Here is a 19,343-nt window from a genome sequence, read left to right as displayed (position 1 = left end):
TTGGATCTGGGTGACTTCAGGGCTGGATGCTGCTTTAATTTCCCAAAGGCTAAGCTTTTCCTTAGGATACTGCCACTTTGAATTTACATTTGGAAAAGGGGCAGCGTTTTTCTTCAGGTTTGAAGACACTGTCGTTCTGCTGCTAAAACAGAAATAAGTAACACAAGGAAATACTTGGCTGATTAGTTTACAAACCACACTGAAAAGAAGTTTCCTGTAGTGATGCTTCCTTCTCAAATAAATATTTTTTTAAAATCCTTTTTAGCTGAAAATTGATAGCTTCCTTACCCCTTCGACTTTTAAGCAGCTGTGAGCATTTGACAAGGGTCCCTCTCTGAGATATTCTGGAGCAAGAAGTTGATCTCCAGCGGGTTTGGTTAGTTTAGCTGCTTCTCCTTAACCACATAGGCACTCTTAAGCTGTCACAGGTTTGGACTTTGTTTTGAACAAATACCAACTACACTAGGTTGGAAATGGCGCTTTCAGTGACACTCGGAGGATATAGTGCAGACTGTCAGACTACAGTAGAGGTTAACTATTGCTCTGTTTTTGATTGTAGAACTTGAATATGAGTTTAATTTTTTGTGAACAGATTGATGACTCTTCTGCATCTATTCCTCTGGCCCAGCTGACTAAGGTACATATATATTCTTAAAAAAAAAGTGTTTGCTTTGTATTTTTAAATCTTATACTGTGATCTCTAGCTGGATAACTGTTGTAATGTGACCAAACCTTTAATTTAATTTTTAATAATTTAAAGTATTTCTTTTAACTTTAAAATGTGTGTATATTTTGATACTATCCTGGTAAAGAGTAGTTGCCAGTTTGGGAAGATAGAAGGGGGAGGACCTTATCAGCCGCAACGTAGTGTTGCAGTATTACTCATCTTCAAGACACAAAGAAGAAGCACTTCAGAAGCTGTTTACCGTTTTTCATACTTTTCGTTCATTTTGCATTGGAAACTAACACAATTTTCACAGAAGAATTTAATTGGCTGTAAGTGACGGACATTTCAGGGGGGTTTGCAAGAGCCAAAATAGAAGCGTTTCTGGAACACGGACAACTGCATGGCTATTTTTGAATTTCTAGGCACTACAGTTATAGATCCATGCTTTGAATGCTGCACAATTTCATACACTGTAGTATATATACAGTGGACAACACAATCTAATTTGTTTGATCGCAGACTGTGTAAATTGTGTAAATGCACCTAATTGTTTACAGGAAAATACTGATGCATATGTGTGGCATATTAGCAAACGTGACCTTCTGAAACTGTTGTAATGCCATGTTTTGCTATGGAACTGCCTGCATTTTTTGCTCAACAACATGTAACTTTGGCTGGCATTGCACTTTGTGAAAAGGCGTAGTGCTAGCCAATTAAATTACTAGTCTTTGAAGTTACAAAGATTAGAGAAGGCAGGGCCTAATGCAGAGGAGCTAGTTCTTTCTTCTGAAAATAAAGGCTGGAGTTCCTTTCCCAGAAAGAAAAATCTCTTCCCACTGGTAACTTCTTCCCTCTCTCACTGCAGAAATTAAATTGTGGACATTTGGTAAGAAAAAAAAAATAGTTTGGAAGGTAGCCACCAGGAGAAATTGGTCTCTGTTAGCGCTGTCCCTAAACATGTCCTTGGTTCTGTAAACTCAGGTGAAGTTTTACTCTAAAATGTGAAAAACTGTCCAAGTGGTGTACACATTTAAGCTTTTGAGAAAATGTAAGTATTTCAGAAAAACAGAGGAACATAAGATAAAGCAGCTCCAAACGGTTCCTTACTCTGACCTCCTCAGTGCAGACTGGCTTAGCATGGAGGCAATGTGTTGTAAAAAGTTTTGTGTTTTATTATGCATTAAATGCCATATTGAATTTTGGTCTATTCCTAGTAATGTCTTGTGGGTTTTGGATGTGTTTTGTAAACCGCTTGGGTTCAAACAAAGTAGTCAAGTATCTGTAAAGTCTTCTGTAAATGTTAATGGAAATGATTTCATAGATGTCGATCTGGATTATGTTACAGTTGAGAAAAAGCTGTGTATATGAAACAGCCCTTTAACAAAATGCTGAAACAAGTTGGTTGCTTTTGTGAATGAATGCATCTAAAACCAAAACCATGAGTGGCTGATCTGAATGATAGGTGCTTGAGGGTCCAAATCATTTACAGTCACTCCCTTAGACCCTGCTTGTATCTGTACTAGTGTGTAATAAAAACAGTTGAACAAATACTACTTTAAAAAAATCAGCTGGCTTCAATAATTTGTGAATGTGTGAAACAGACTGAAATTTTCCTGTTGCTATAAACTAAGAAAATACTGCTGTGTGCTGACACGAGCGGCTGTTTTAAAATGCACTTGGTAGCACTTCTGTGTTTCTGTCATGGATCTCGTTTTGTAGGAGCTGTAACATAGACTTCTTCCATTTATAAAATGTAGTTACTCGGAGACGAACTTTACCCTGAGCCTGCAATTTACATTTACCCTCTGGCAAAGGAGAGGTGGGATTCATTTCTCTCATAGAAAATGATATAGCCAACTCTGGTGACTTACTGTGGTCTGCAACAAACGGATAGTTCGGCATTTAATCCACATTCTTCTCCACGGGAGAGTTGGTTAAAACCTTCAGAACTCAAGCCTACTAATGGTTTTTTGAGATGTCTATCAGGTTCCCGTACAAAGACAACCAGCATTACCAAGTCTTCTGGGCCCCCAAGGACAAGCAATACCCACAACTGGTAAGTAACTGTAACTTCAGAATTTCTTTAAAAAAATTACCTTCAGAGGAACTGAATGGGATTTCTTTCTTTTTCCTCTCCCCGCTCCAAAAGGTCATCCAATGAGAGCCAGTCCAGTTCGCTCAGCAGGTGGCAGACCAGGCTGGGAAGTGTAAGTATTCTACAGAAATTCAATAGATGACTCCTTGTCACCTGTTAAAAGAGGCTGTATAACGCATAACTTATACAACAGCTGATTTATAATGAAGCAAGTATGCACAGATAGTTGTGGAGAATCCAAGTGGTAATTAATTTTTAAATGGCTTCATTTGAATTGGCTTTTACAAAGGGCATCTGTGCTTCCACTAAGGTTATTTAAAATAAAACTCCGGTACATGACTGAAAACAGGACTCTGAAAAATGAACGCTTTTTGAGGAAACCATAATTACCTATAAAAATTAAAGATAATTAAAGGATCAGATGGAAAGCCACCTTTTCCATTACTGGCTGAATAGGGCTGAAGAAATTGATTTCCCAATAGGAATCAGCCTCCAACATTCTTTTTTTAACAACTTAGTTGATACTGAACGAGCAACTGGTTGGAAAAGTCAACACTGTTCTTGTATGACAATTTTGAATTTCTTCAATTTCGTCATCTCACATAGCCAAGACGCTTTCTCTCAGTTGGAGAGAGAGGAGTCTGTTTTACCTATTACTGCAGCGTCAAGCTAGTCCTTCCTTTTGCTATATGTTTGTTATAGATAGATTGTAAGAGTGCATTGTGTTTATAAAATCTTAAAGGTAAATCAAAAGAAAAACCAGGATCCATCCCACAGGTTGTCTGATATCTCCAATTCAGTCAGCAAGAAAACAACAATTCAGGGACAGGACCAGGCCAAATACCTCATGATGAGGCAACAACATAGGAAGCGTATGTGGAAGAAGTTAAAAGAAGTTCCAGAGAAGGTTAGTTAATATCTGTGCAGTACTTGGAAGATCAGAAGTGTGATGTATTAAGTGTACCAAGGAGTGGCAGAGGAGCAGTGGGCACTTGGCCCACGGGAGATGGGAGTCTCTTTCAAGTGTGGGCAGCCTCCATCCACAGGTGCAAAGGCGAGTATAAGGAGAGAAGACTGAATGAACTGTTGGGGGTGAGGATGTGGAAGGCAAGTATGAGGATCAGGAAATGAGCGTAGTCTCTAATGAACAGAAAGCAGGGAGAAAAATGCTTATGTTGGCAGGATGCCATTGGCCTCCCTTATCTAGGGAGGAGTTTTACAGAGAACAACGGAGACTTAAAGAGGAGGAAGTATTTGGCTCAATGAAGTTGCCTTGGTTTTCATGTTTGTATTTCAACAGCATATCGGACTGCAGTTACACCAAAGTGCATCTGACGTAAGGAAAAATGACAGTGTTTTTTCCAATAGAATTTTTCGTTGCAGGTAGTAAACCTGCATAACTAAAACAAGACAAATGGAATTGAAAAATTTTATCAAATTCCTCAATTTGCAGTAGCATTATGTCAGCAGCTGAAGGAAGCTTTGACATAAGCGTATGGAGAGGAGAAAAAACCCAAACCAAATTTGGGAGGAAAAACATTGGGGAGAATGACTGTTTTGAATTAACTTCATTTCTTTTTTTGTGTGTTGTGGTTTTTTCAGGTCCAAGTCTCCTTATAGTGCTTCACCTTACTCTACAAGTTCGTCTACCTGCTCCACATCAAGATCAGGTTCTTCCCGCACTCGCTCCTACTCTCGCTCATTTAGTCCTTCCCATTCTCGTTCCTACGCGCGATTGCTGCCGTATCCAAGAAGAGGCAAAGGGAAGAGGCGTAACTATCGTTCTAGGTCAAGGTCACCCCCATACAGAAGATGCCATTCACGGTCAAGGTCTCCAGCATTTAGAGGCCAGTCTCCCACTAAACAGACTATACCTCAAGGGGAAGGAGGAAGGGAGTATTTTAACAGATACAGAGAAGTTCCACCATATGATCTGAAAGCTTACTATGGCAGATCTCTTGACTTTAGAGATCCATTTGAAAAGGCAAGGTACAGGGAATGGGAAAGGAACTACAGAGAATGGCATGGAAAGTTTTACAAGGGCTATGCTGTTGGCGCTCAACCTCACCCTCCAGTAAACAGAGAGAACTTTTCTCCAGGTAGGTTTGGTCCACCTGGGACCAGACAAGAGAATTCACCATATGCTCGGGGACGTAGGGAGGATTATCCTGCTTGGCAGAGCCCCCAAAATCACAATATAGCTGGAAATTACCCTGAAAAACCTTCTGAAAGAGAGAGCCATGGCATCAAGGATCCTACAAAATCAAAAGAGAAGGAGGTGAAAAATCCACTGGGAGATGGCCAAGGAAATAAGCATAAAAAGAGAAGAAAAAGGGATGAGGATGAAGGATTTCCCAATGCTGAGTTGTTAGCAGGTGCGAGAAAACCAAGAGAGCCAGTTCCAGCAGAAGACGTTAAAATGGACTCCCTGTTCATGGTCCCAAGCAGAGATGATGCCACCCCTGTGAGAGATGAGCCTATGGAAGCAGATTCTATTGTTTTCAAACCGATGTCTGAAAAGGAGAAAAAAGAGAAGGATAAGCCAAAAGCAAAAATTGACAAGACAAAGCGGAAAGTAGAAGTGGCTGTTCCTCCTAAGACAGACAATATAATAAAACTAGCTAAAGCTTCCTCGAACGGAAATCTCCTCGAACGGAAGAGAGAAAGCAAGAAGAGAGAACGGAAGAGAGAAAGCAAGGATTTAAAGAACCTGACTTGCTGCCCTGATATTGCTCATTTACATTAGTTATAGGTGTTTGTGATTAAGTTTACGGTTAGGGTTAGGGTTAGGGCTTAGTGTTACGGTGAGGGTTAGGTTTAGGGTTAGGGTTAACATTAGGGTTAGGGCTTATCATTAGGTTTATGGTTAGGGGCAGGGGTTAGGTTTAAGGTTAGGGTTAGGGTTAGGCTTAGGGTTATCGTTAGGGTTAGGGATAGGGTTGGGGTTAGGATTATGGTTTGGGTTTAGGGTTAGGGATCGGGTTAGGGTTTCATTTTAGGGTTAGGTTTAGGGTTAGGGTTAGGGCTTAGGGTTACAGTTAGGGTTAGCGTTAGGGTTAGGGTTAGGGTTAGGGCTGGGGTTCAGGGTTAGGGTTAGACTTTGGGATATGGGTTAGTGTTAGGGGTTAGGGTTAGAATTAGTGTTAGGGCTTGTCATCAGGGTTATGGTTAGGGGTTGGGGTTATGGTTAGGGTTAGGGTTAGGGTTAGGGGTTAGGGTTAGGCTTAGGGTTATCGTTAGGGTTAGGGATAGGGTTGGGGTTAGGATTATGGTTTGGGTTTAGGGTTAGGGATCGGGTTAGGGTTTCATTTTAGGTTTAGGGTTACGGTTAGGGTTAGGGTTAGGGCTTAGGGTTATGGTTAGGTTTAGGGTTAGGGTTAGGGTTAGGGTTTGGGTTAGGGTTTAGGGGTAGGGTTTAGTTTTAGGGTTAGGGTTATGGTTAGGGTAAAGGTTAGTGTTAGGTTTAAGGTTAGAGTTAGGGCTGGGGTTCAAGGTTAGGGTTAGAGTTCGGGATATGGCTTAGGGTTTGGGGTTAGGGTTAGCAATAGGGTTAGGGCTTATCATTAGGGTTAGGGTTAGGGTTAAGGTTAATGTTAGGGCTGGGGTTCAGGGTTAGGGTTAGAGTTTGGGTTTCGGGTTAGGGTTTGGGGTTAGGGCTTAGGGTTAGGGTTAAGTTTAGAGTTAGGGTTAGGGTTAGGGATTAGTGTTATGATTAGGGGTTACGGTTGGGTTTATGCTTATGGGTCAGGAGTTCAGTTTGGGTTAGGGTTAGTATTAAGTATTAGGATTAGGTTTAGGGTTAGGGTTGCAGTTTAGTTTTAGGGTTAGGTTTTGCGTTAGGGTTAGGGTGAGGTCTTACGGTTATGGTATTAGGTTTGTGGTAGCATTAGGGTTAGGGCTTAGTGTTATGGTTAGGGGTTACATTGGGTTTACGCTTATGGGTTAGGATTTCAGTTTGGGTTAGGGGTAGCATTAATTTTTAGGGTTAGGGTTTAGGTTTAGAGTTGTGGTTTAATTTTAGGGTTAGGTTTTGCATTAGGTTTAGGGTGAGGTGTTATGGTTACAGTATTAGGTTTGGGGTAGCGTTAGGGTTAGGGTTAGGGTTAGGGTCATTAGGGTTCAGGTTGGGGTTCAGGGTTAGGGTTAGGTTTCAGGATTACGGTTAGGGGTCGGGGTTAGGATTAGCATCAGGGTTAAAATTAGGATTAGGGGTTAAGGTTAGGGTTATGGTTGGGGTTAAGGTTAGGGTTATGGTTTGGGTTAGGGTTAGGCCTAGGGTTATCGTTGGGATTAGGATTATGTTTCAGGTTTAGTGTTAGGGGTAGGGTTATGGGTTCGTTTTAGGGTTAGGGTTAGCGTTAGGGTTAGGGCGTAGGGTTACAGTTAGGGATAGGCTTAGCGTTAGGGTTAGGGTTTGGGTTAGGGGTTAGGGTTAGGGTTTAGTTTTAGGGTTAGGATTAGGGGTAGGGGTAGGTGTAGGGGTAGGGTTATGGTGATGTCTTAAGATTACGGTTTGAGGTTGAGTTAGCATTAGGGTTACGGTTAGAATTAGGGGTTCGGTGTTATGTGAGGGTTAGTTTTATGGTTCCGTTTAGGTTTAACGTTAGGGTTATGCCAAAGTGTTAGTGTTACGGTTTGATGTTAGGGTTAGGGTTACGGTTTGGGGTTAGGGTTAGCGTTAGGATTTTGTTTTAGGGTGAGGTTTCGCCTTAGGGTTAGGGTTAGGGCTAGGGTTAGCTTTATGATTCAGGTTAGGCTTAAGGTTAGGTTACGGTTAGGGTTAAGTGTTCGGTTTAAGGTTAAGTGTTAGGCTTAGGTTAGGGTTAAGTGTTAGGTTTAGGGGTAGGGTTAGGGTTAAGGTTAGAGTTAGGGTTAGGATTAGAGTTAAGGGTTAGAGTTAGGATTCAGTGTTAGGGTTAGGGTGAGGTCTTAATGTTACGCTTAGGGTTTACAGGTAGCGTTAGGGTTAGGTTTAGGGTTAGTGTTTGCGTTAAGGTTAGGGTTAGGGTTTAGGACTGGGTTCAGGGTTAGAGATAGGGTTCGGTCTTGGGGTTAGCGTTAGTATAAGGGTGAGGTCTTAGTGTTACAGTTAGGGTTTACAGGTAGCATTAGGGTTAGGGTTAGAGTTAGGGTTAGGGTCATTAGGTTAAGGTTAGGGTTGGGGTTCAGGGTTAGGGTTAGGGTTTGGGATTAGGGTTAGGGTTCGGGGTTAGGGTTAGCATTAGGGTTAGAGCTTTATGATTCAGGTTAGGCTTAAGGTTAGGTTAGGGTTAGGGTTAGGGTTAAGTGTTCGATTTAGGGTTAAGTGTTAGGGTTAGGGTTAAGGTTAGAGTTAGGCTTAGGACTGGAGTTAAGGGTTAGAGTTAGGGTTCAGTGTTAGGTTTAGGGTGAGGTCTTAATGTTATGCTTAGGGATTACGGGTAGCATTAGGGTTAGGTTTAGGGTTAGTGTTAGGGTTAAGTTTAGGGTTAGGGTTTCGGGTTAGGATTGGGGTTCAGGGTTAGAGTTAGGGTTCGGTCTTGGGGTTAGAGTTAGTATTAGGGTGAGGTCGTAGTGTTATGCGTAGGGTTTACGGGTAGCATTAGGGTTAGGTTTAGGGGTTAGGGTTAGGTTGGGGTTCGGGGTTAATGTTAGGGTTCGGGATTAGGGCTAGAGTTCGGGGTTGGGGTTAGGGGTTAACGTTAGGGTTAGGGGTTAAGGTTAGGGTTATGGTTAGGGGTTAGGTTTAGGGTTAAGGTTAGGGTTATGTTTAGGGTTAGGGTTAGGCTTAGGGTTAGCATTAGTTTTACGGTTGGGTTTAGGATGGTTCGGGTTTAGGGTTAGGGATAGGGTTAGGGTTAGAGTTAGGGTTAGGTTTACGGTTAGGGTTAGCATTTGGATTAGGGTTGGGGTTCAGGTTTAGGGTTAGGTTTCGGTGTTAGGGTTAGGGTAAGGATGAGGTCTTAGTGTTATGCATAGGGTTTACGGGTAGCGTTAGGGGTTCGAGTTAGGGTGAGGGTTTGGTGTTAGTGTTAGGATTGGGGTTCTTATTCTTGATTCTCTCTCCCTCTCTTTCTCTCTCTCGTTGTTTTAATTACAAATTATTATTATTATTGTTATTGTTATTGTTATTGTTATTATTATTGTTATTATTATTACTATTATTATTGTTGTTGTTATTATTATTGTTATTATTATTGTTATTATTATTGTTATTATTATTACTATTATTATTATTATTGGTGTTATTATTGATATTATTATTGTGGTATTGGTATTACTATTATTACTGTTACTAGTATTACTATTATTGCTATTATTATTTTATTTCAAGTATTAAACTCTTCTTATCTCTACCCGTGAGTTTTCTTGCTTTTGCTCTTCTGATTCTCTCCCCCATCCCATTGCTGGGGGGAGGGCGAGTGAGCGGCTGTGTGGTGCTTAGTTGCCCGCTGGGGTTAAACCATGACAGGGGTCCACCACAAAGATGGTTTCCATTCTGTCACATCCTCTGAGCTAAAAGTGGCTCATCCTGGGACATGGTGCCACCCACGCACGCAACCTGCAGTCCAGAAGTACCCCTGAAAAGACCTCGACGGCCTGCATTAACACACCGGCATGCACTTCAGATGTAAACACTGCCAAGTCATCTCTTATTTGCAACAGATACGGAGGACCAAATTCTGCAAATCTAGCCTTACTTCTACTGAAAATTTCCTTACAGTCAGCTCGTCTTCTCTTTCTGTAAACTGTAGTGAAGACCTGTTCTAGCGCAAAGGCTTGAACCCTGCCTACGGTGAAGAAGCCCCAGGTTTCTTTCCTCACTGCTGTCTTGCTTCCCAAAAATCAATCAATACCAAAAGCTCTGTATGAACGTTGCACAAAAAAGCCAATTGCAAATGCTTTTACTTGCTTCTAGTTTTGTCAGGGAAGGAACTAGCTTCTCCCGCTAGTTTTGCTACAGTTTCATGACCTTTAAAGACGCCACTTCTTACCTTTGCTACGCCAATACAGCCTCACAGCTCAGCAAAATCATACTGCAGGTAGGAAACCTTCACCGTACAAAGACAGGCACGCTACAGGAATACGTCACTCTCAAAGAACAGACTCTTGCAACCACTCCTCCCTTTGCTTAGCAAAGTTTAGGGCGTGTTAGAAAACAACAACAACAACAAAAGAGCAGGGTTCTCTCTCACATTTTACGGAGCCCATGATATCAGCTGTTCAACATTAAGTCCAACTCCAGCCTGAACCCCAGAATAAGAAATGCCATCTTAAAATGTCTGGAAAAAGGGAGGGCTTTGAAGTGGCAAGACCAGAGAACGTTCACGAAAGCACCATCATGGAAGTACACATCCCTTATCACAGACCAACTGCACGGTGACCTAAGTGAGTGACGTTGTCTGCTCATTTGCAGCTCAGGGTCTCTTTTTTCATTAGCGCCGAGCACGTAGGTTGGAATTGGAGCTGAGAAGAAAACCATATGCAGTCAGTCTGGTCTCGTTCAAGTTCACGTTTACTAGGAATCGCAGCAGGTCCCATCTGTCTCTCCAGACCCCAACACCACTTCTGTGCAGCGTCCCGAGGAGCAATAAGCGCAGAACAAGAAACCTTCCTTCAAAATAAGGCCCACAGCCTGCTCTTTCAACAGGACGCACAGAGCACCAGCTGAGAACAACCTCTGCTTTAACTATGCCTAGCTCCGCTGCCTACGTAAGGAGACCAGCTCCTAAATGATCCCTAGCCCTAAAACCACCGATCTTCCCTAGGGCAATGCTAAGGAAATACCAGAGCCCAGGGACACCTGGTTGTTCAGCTTAAGTTGACGGGGAGAAGGACAGTGGACTAGAAAGAGAAAAATATGATGAGAGAAAAGATAGAGGAGCTGAGAGAGAAAGAAAGGTATGGGGAAAAGGCTAGGGAGATGGAGAAATCAAGAGAAATAGGGATGAGGAGCCCTGCAGAGAGATGGAGGAAGAAAAAGTAGGGTCAAGGAGCAGGACAGAGAGGCAGAGATGGGGGTGGGGAAGGAGAGGAAGAAGGAAGGGGGGGCTAGGGAAAGACAGGGACAGGGAGCAGGACGTCCAGATGGAGAAAGAGAAGGAAGGACAGGGAGCAGGACAAAGGGACTGAGAAATAAAGAGAGGGTCAGATCCTGATGGAGACCAAGAAGGGGGGAAAAAGCCAGCAACAGGCTGGAGGACAGAGACAGGGGAAGAGGAAAAGAGGACTGAGAAGCAGAAAAGAGGAAGAGAGAACAAATGAAAGGGAGAGCCAGCTGGACGGGGCAGGGGAGTACAACAAGAAACGATGGGACAGGCAGCGGGACAGAGAAACAAAGACAGAAAAGATGGGGACAGGAAGCAGGGCAGAGGGACAGCGAGAGGAAAAAAGGGGCAGGGAGCAGGACAGAGGTGGAAAAAGAAGCAGCAGGAACAGAGGGGGAGAGAGAAGAAAAAGAAAGGTGGGAAGAAGGATGGTGGGCAGAGAGGGAAAGACAAGGAAAGGGAGTAGGACACAGATTGTCAGGGAAAGACAAGGACAGGGAGCAGGACAGGGCGATACAGAGAGAGAAGAAAGGCACAGGGAGGCAGGACAAAGGGAAAGACAGGCAAAACTAAGGGACGGGGAGCAGGAGACAGAAGGAGGTAAAAGAGCCTGGGCTGGGCAGCAGAACAGAGAGATGGAAGGAAAAAACAGCACTGGGCTGCAGGACAGAGATGGAGTGACAAATAGCCGCGGCAGGGAGCAGGACAAAGTGAGAGAGGGGGGGAACCTGGAAAGGGAGTAGGACAGAAAAATAGGGTGGGGGAGAGACAGGGAGCGGGACAGAGAAACAGAGAGAGACTTAGAGGGCCAGGGAGCAGGGCAGAGAGATGGAGCAAGAAGGGGAACAGAGATGGGCGGCAGAACAAAGGGAAGGAGAGACAAGAACGGGGAACAGGGAGCAAGACAAAGGGACAGGAGAGGAAAAAACCAGTGACGGGTGCAGGACCGAGATGGAGGAATTTAAAAGAAGAGGCCAGAATGTCAGCGAGAGAAAAAAGGAAGAGGGGGCAGGACACCACTGGAGGACAAAACCAGCTGTGATGGGCAGTGGGACAGAGAGACGAAGAAAGGAAAACTAGAGAGCGAGAGAGAGAGGAAAGAAGGCACAGCCAGCTGGACAGGGGGGTTTAGTGAGAAAGGGTGGGGCAGGGAATGGGACAGAGAGAAAGAGAGAAAAGAGAAAAAGGACCGAAGGACAGCAAGAGAAAGAAAAGGACAGGGATCTGGACAAAGATGGAGAAAGAAGCAGCAGGAAAAGAGGAAGAGAGGCAGAAAGAGGGAGACGGAGGCAGGAAGAGAGAGAGAGCTAAGGGCTAGGGGCAGGATAGAGATCGCAAGAAAACCTGCGGTGGGCAGAAGAAAGGAGAGGGAGTAAAAAGGAATAGGGGCAGGGAGAAGGACAGAGTGACAGCCAAGAATAACAACGAAGAGAAAGAGAGGAAGAGGGACAGTGAGCAGCACAGAGGGATGGGGAAAGAAAGAGAGGTCTCAGGAGCCCTGCAGAGAGATGGAGGAAGCGGGGAGGGGAAGGGTCAGGGAGCAGCAGAGAGAGACAGAAGAGAGATGAACAGGAAGAAGGACAGGGCCAGTGGGATACAGAATGGAAAACCGCAGTGACAGTGAGCAGGGAGGGGGGGAGGCAGAGAGAGAGAGAAGCAGAAGGAGGGAGAAGGGAAGACAAGGGCAGGGAGCGGGACATACAGGCAGAGAGAGACAAATCACGACAGGGAACAGGCCAGAGAGACTGTGAAAAACAGAGCGGGATGCAGACCAGGACAAAGAGACAGAGAAGAAACAACAGCAGTGTGCTGCAGGGCAGAGACAGAGGAAGGCAAAAAGAGGGACAGGGAGCAGGAGGGAGGGGCAGCAAGAAAAAGACAGGGGCGGGTAGAGCGACAGGGAAAGAGGGACTTGGAGAAGAGAGGACGGGGAGCAGAACACAGTAATAGAAGAAGAGAGGTATGGGGAAGTGAAAAAAATGACACAGAGGGAAATGGGAGGGGGGGGCTGGGAGGGACTGCGATGCAGAAGAGGGGTGACACGGCCCCGAGGGGCTGGGACTCACCGCAGCTCCCGCTCTCTGCACTGCCAGGCAAATGTTACAGTTCAAGCACTTCTTTCTCTGTCCGTCTGTCCTTTCCTCCCTTCCTCTTCGGTAGCTCCACTTGCGTGCCTGTCCTCACCTCAGCTGGGCCGCAGCTGGAGCAGAGCCCGCACCTCCCAAGACCAACATGGCTGCCCAGCAGCCCCTTGCCCCGGGCCTACAGCTCCCGGCATGCCCCGGGAACCAACATGGCCGCCCGGCAGCCCGTGCCCCGGGCCTACAGCTCCCAGCATGCCATGGGGCGCGGCTTCCGGCTGCCTGGCCTGAGAGGCGGCTCAGGGCCACGCCAGGGCTGGGGCGCTGCTTCCTGGATCCCGTGGCAGCGATGGGCACAGGGACAGGCTGCCAGATCCCGGGGCCAGGTACGTGTGCGGGCTGTCAGGGTCACCCCTGCCTGGTTTTTCCCAGCGAAGCCCCAGGAGGTGCCGAGGCTGCAGCCCTGGGGCCGAGGCTCCAGGAGCCGGGCATTTCTGCGGGCGCTGCTCCCTGCCAGGCCCCACCGCCAGCTGCCGGCTGCCTGGGGCTTCTCCCCGTTGTCTCCAGCTCTGCTTTCTGCCAGCGCCGGGGGCTCCGCAGGACATCTTGCCCACTCCCCGCCACCGTGCTGACCCACGTCTGCAGCTGGTCTGTGGTGTCCACGTCAGACAGCTCCTTTGGGGGTGGCAGGTCTCTCCTGAAGCACCCTGGGAACGGGGACAGAGCAAACCCCATCCCTCCCTTCCGATCTTTGTCCCCAGGGAGACCCAGTGGAGACGGACCGTGCGCTGGAGAGCGTCCTGCAGGGAGGTGACAGCCGTTGGCAGAGAGGTGCTGAGAGCCACCTGACAGCAAAGGCGTCCGGTGGCCGCAGAGCATCCCAGGTGAGCTGTGAGTTCCCCCGTGAGAGACCCTGCTCCCAGGGAGCACCTCCCCAGAGAGCAAAGGCTGTATCCAGCCAGCTGGTGCTGGGTACGGCTACCCCAAGGGGTCTTCGCAGGGGGGACGGGGTCACCTGCCTGGTGGCTCTAACACAGACATGATGAGCTGAAGCCCTGTGGCCATGGCTGACCGGTTCAAAGTCTCCGAGTGCCTCCGCTTTTCTCCCCAGGAGTGTCCAACCTGGGCACTTTTTCAGGGCGTGACGGATGATGTGAAGATGGATGCTGGTGCTGTCCTGGTGGATCTTCCACTTGGGCACGGTGGGCACCCCCACTTCAGAGTTGTGGTGTCTGAGATCTGGGGCCACCTGAAGAGAGAGACCTCCAGGGAGTTTGTGTTCAATGTTTTGATATCTTGGGGCTACAATGTGCTAGGGCTATGGGGCGCTAGGGTTCCAGCGTGCTAGGGTTATGGGGTTTGAGGGTTATGGGAGTTTACGCGACTTAGGATTAAAGCATGTTATTGTTATGGTCAGGATCTGGGTTTGCAAGCGCTGGGTTCCTGGGGTTAGGTTGGTTTTGCCTTATGTTGTGTTCTGGGTGGTCTTTTTTTTGGAAAGTCCTTTTGTAGCTTGCTTGCATTTTTAGGGTTTGGAGAGGGGTCTTTGGTTTTTGTGTGATGTGTCTTCTGCTTGTTTTTTTGCTGTCCTTGTGGTTTGTGTTGCATTTTCTGTCTTGTGACCACCGTTTGTGGTCTAATCTGTGTGACCGGGCCGGGCAGTGTCACTTCTGTTGTGGTCCAGCTCATTTCCACTGAGTCACTAGGGAGGTGGTTAGGTATGGAGGGCTTGCAGTTTGTGGAGAATGACTGCCAGACGACCGACAGCCACTTCTGGGGTGTGGGAGGAGTTCGGGTCCATAGGTAATGACTGCCGGAGGACTAAGTGTACTTCTGAATTTGTGTGGACTCCCAAAGAAATGGTGGGATGCCACCAGCGGCACAGAAGGACAAGGGCTTCCCCAAGGGTACATGGCTTGTTGGTTATTGCTTTTGAGTAAGCAACTGAGTAATTTTGAGTAAGTCTTGTGAGGGGTAGTGGACTCAAGGGGAGACCTTGTGTTCCTCATCAGTGCCTCAGGGGTTTCCTATCATGTTTTGTTTGTTTGCTTTTTGTTTGCTGTGCTGAATTTAAAAGGCTTATTGTAGCTCTTTGGATTTCTGTCATTAAAGGAAGTCTCTAGGATTTCTACCCAGGAGCGAGATGTCCAAAAGGGACTGTCCTTGTACACTGATGTCAGCCTTCCGTCTAGAGCACTGTCTGGTGGTGGTGTATTTTAATGGTAATGTAACTCAAATGCATCTTAAATATACAAGCTTTGCCGTTGTTCCTGCTATGCCTGGGGGACGATTCTTAGCAGCTCATAAACAGTGTGTTCTGCTGTGCTTTACCCGTTAGAAATAATCTGTCACCAGAAATGTCTTCCTTAGTGCCTGCACAGAGCAAGAACCTCCAGTAGCAAGGGCATGCTGACCCTTGGGCAGCTTCAAAGCGACGGATAAATGTAAATAGGTTAAAAATCCAGTCCTATGGTAGCAGTGTGTGCGTCAAAGTTCACCTGACTCTCCACGCTTACTCAGCCTGTCACAATGTTTTGCGGGTAAGGGTGGATGAAGTCAGTATAAGCAGGTGTTGTAACTGGCCAGGCAGTTCATCTAAAGAAACGAAACGTTACCTTTGCTTGGAGTGCCATGCCTTTAGATATGGGGGTGTATTGCCTTTCCTTCCCTGGTGTGAGCACAGAGAACTGAGAGGTGTTTCCATCGGGGGGAGGGAAACCCATCCAACAGTCATCACGAGCCTCAGAGCATGTGGTCCTTGATGGAGGCGTAAGTGCTTGGGACAGTTTTACTTCTAAGCCCTAAGCCCTAAGCCTAACCCTAAAACGAAACCCTAAGCCTATCCCTAACCCTAAACCCGAACCATAATCCTAACCCCGACCCTAACCCTAACCCTAACGATACCCTAAGCCTAACCCTAACCCTAGCCCCTAACCCTAACATTAAGATAAGGCCAGGAAGCAGGACACGGCGATAGAAAAAAGAGAAGGAGAGGGAGCAGGAGAAAGAGATGGAGAGAAAGGAAAAAATAGCAGCAGGCTATAGGACAGACAGGGAGGAATTAGAAACTACAGACAGGGAGAGAGACAGAGAAAGAGAAAGCAAAAAATAGTGATGGGCTAAAGGCAGAGAGGGAGGAGTTAAAAAATGGGGGCAGGGGACTGGTCTGTGGCCATAAACATAAATGGTCATTGGCTTCTTTGACTGAACTTTCCATGAATGCCACCAGATACACTCAAGCACCCTGAGATGTCCCCTCCCTTTGCTGGCCCTGCACCGCGGGCAGCCGAGCGCCACACGGCCAAGCCCGCTGCATCTGCCCCAGGCTGTCTTGCCCTGGCTGGCTGCTGACAGGAGGGGACACCAGGTGGTGACCGCCTGGGGGGTGACAGGAGGGACACCAGGTGGTGACAGCCTGGGGGGTGACAGGAGGGACACCAGGTGGTGACAGCCTGGGGGGTGACAGGACACCAGGCGGTGATGGGCCCGGGGGGTGACAGGAGGGACACCGGGCAGTGGCAGGCCTGGGGGGTGGCAGGAGGGACACCAGGTGGTGACAGCCTAGGGGGGTGACAGGAGGGAAACTGGGCAGGGACAGGCCTGTGGGGTGACAGGAGGGACACCAGGCAGTGACAGGCCTGGGGGGTGGCAGGACACCGGGTGGTGACAGGCCAGGGGACAGCAGGGAGACCAGCGGCCCGGGGTGGTGACAGGCCCGGGGCTGACGGGCCCCCCCTCCCCTCGGGGGCGCTTGGTGTTAGGATGAAGAGCGCGGGGCCGCCACGCCCACGTGACGCGGGCCTTTTGTCATAATGCGCTGGGTCACGTGAGGCGGGGGGTGGGTGCAGTGTGCCGTTGCGTGTGCACAGTGACACGCTCGCAGCGGCCCGTGCGGTTGTCGGCCAGGAAGGCCATGGCGGAGCGCCGCAGCCTCTGAGCGCCGCCGGCCCGCTCGAGCTCAGCCCGCGCTGCTTGCCCTGGCCTCCTCGGTGGAGGAGGAACCGCCGCGGGCCCTCACCTGGCACAGCGGCCGCGACGCTGTCTGCCGCGGTAGACGCCATCACGGAGCAGGCACCTCCTGGCCCCAACCACGTCGTGCGTCCACTACAAGTTCGCCTCCAAGCTGAACCATGACATGGTCACCTTCAACGGCCTCCACATCTCCCTGTGTGACCTCAAGCACCAGATCATGGGCCGCGAGGAGCTGAAGGCGGCCAGCTGCGACCTGCAGATCACCAACGCCCAGACCAAAGAAGGTGCGTGGGGGCGGCGGGCGCGGGGCCTCGGGCACCGCCCGGCTGGCGGCGTCGCAGACCACCCTGCGTCGGCCGTGGCCTGTGGGAGCCGCGCTCTGCTCTTTGTGGGTCATCCCCACGTAGCGTGAGTCAGGCTGGGGCCCATGCCGCCAGCATGCGGCGGGACCGGGAGGGCAAGCGGCGCTGGGCATTAAGTGGGGTGGGAAGCCATAATGCGATTCGGCCACCATCGGTAGCTGTGACTTGTGTTGGGGGCCTCACAGAGCTGTTCTTCTGTAGTTGCTGTTCTGACAACTACCTTCAGATCTGTGTTTTAGCCATGGAGCTAGGCGTAGAGGAGTACGTGATTGATGTGTGACATACGGTGCTTACAAAAGCTTTGGTTTCCTGGAATTCTTCTAGGTAAAATGAGAAGGAAATGTGGGAGCATATCTTGTAATAACCAACTTGCCAGATTTCTTTGAAATGTGATGGAGAAAGCTGAAAGTGATAGAAATAATAAAAGAGATGGCTAATTTGAAGAAAAGAAACCACGTGGATTTGGTGAATTTCGTGACTTAATTTTGACTTCAACTTGTTTTACTCCACTGCATTGGAAAATGGGTTTTGCGGCTGTTGCAGAAACTGCCCACTAGCAACATTTTGGATCAGGAGCGTATCTGTGAGTTAAAATCTGTGCAGACCCTTGAAAGCCATCTTGCGCATGAGTGTTTTCCGTATCTAAATTATACTTTGGAATTTCTTGTTAATATAACTTCTTTTCCACACCAAAGCCATGGTCATTCAGATGCTATTGAGCATCATTTCATCATTCTAACGGTGGTTTTTTTTCCTGTACTACATGTTAACCGTATCAGGGCAGTACTGAAGTTTTATGGCAGAACATTTATGGTGGATATACGTAAGAAATGTTCTTAGAGACATCATAAATTCTTTTAAATATAACAAATGGTGCTTGATTCTTAGAGATGATAATGGTTTCGTATTACTTAGTAGGATATTTCAGTTTGGTAATCTGCCATCTCGATAAGTTTGAATGTGATTAAAGACTTTGGGATGTGACTTTTCAGAAATAAAAAGACTTGTAAAGTGTTTTCATTCCTTAAACATTACATTTCTTTCCCCCCCCCCCCGTGGTTCTGTGACACTCTTACCACAGGCTTTTCTTTAAAATGTGTACTAGTGTTTTTTTTCCTCTTCCTGTTTCATGTGTTAAAACTTAAACAGAGTAGTATGTACACTGCGGTAACTGTAACTTCAGCCCTAGCCTTTAAAGTGGTTGGACCTAAAGCTTGCTGTTTGTCTACAGATACTTAAACTATTTTCAGGAGAGTGTCTGTGAAGAGCCTTAACAGCACAACGTTAGGGGTCTTAGGGATGCCACCTGACAGGGCTTGACGAGGTATACAGTATCTTTGGTTTTCAGACCATTGTTCTGATTCGCTCTGCAAAGGTAAGGGCTTTGAATATTTAAAACTGTAGGCAGATTACAGGGGATGCCTGCTGATAGTGCTTTAAAATATTTAGTCCTATCCAGCTTGTGTAAGTACAATAGAAAAAGCATTCTCATGGAGAGATCTTTGCATTTTAAGCTTACTCAGTCCAAGTGTCTCAGGTAGTTGGTTTTTTTTGTTTGGGCCTTATGTAAAAGGTCAGAAGACTTTCCTCCGCTTCAGAAGACTAACAGGGTGTAAGCCAAGGCAAAGCATGGAGAGCTTCAGGCACACGCTGTTCCTGAAAGGCTTTTCAAGGCTGTCTTCCTAAGTAATTTCGTTTGGGCCTCTCTGCTCTGCAAAAAGGGAATCGAATGAATTCACGTCCCTTTGGTTAATTCAAACTAGATGGTTAGCTTAAGAGGGGAGATACCACTTGAGTTTGAGCCAATTCTGCCCTACTTGTGAAAGCAAGCTCAAAAAAACCCCCAAATGTCTGTGATCCAAATTCTAGCACTGCCAGTTCTGTTTCCATTTAAACGTAAAGCCCTGAGCAGCTGAGAAGTGTGGTTGTTGATGGATTAAGCTCCAAGAAACAGGCAGAGGCGGCAGGCTCTCTTCTGTGTTCTGTCAGGCTTGAGCACTGGCAGCACAGGTGACTGGTTTTTAGTTAACAGCTATGAAAGCAATGGCGCAGAGTTCTCGTGCTTTAGCTAAGTGCCTGTTTGGTTGCAGGGCAAGCTAGTCAGACTTTAGAATCTGGTTTAGGCAGGGGAGACTTTGC

This window comes from Calonectris borealis, chromosome 27 (assembly GCF_964195595.1).
Source record: "Calonectris borealis chromosome 27, bCalBor7.hap1.2, whole genome shotgun sequence".
Lineage (NCBI taxonomy): Eukaryota > Metazoa > Chordata > Aves > Procellariiformes > Procellariidae > Calonectris > Calonectris borealis.
Note: the sequence above shows the minus strand (reverse complement) of the source record.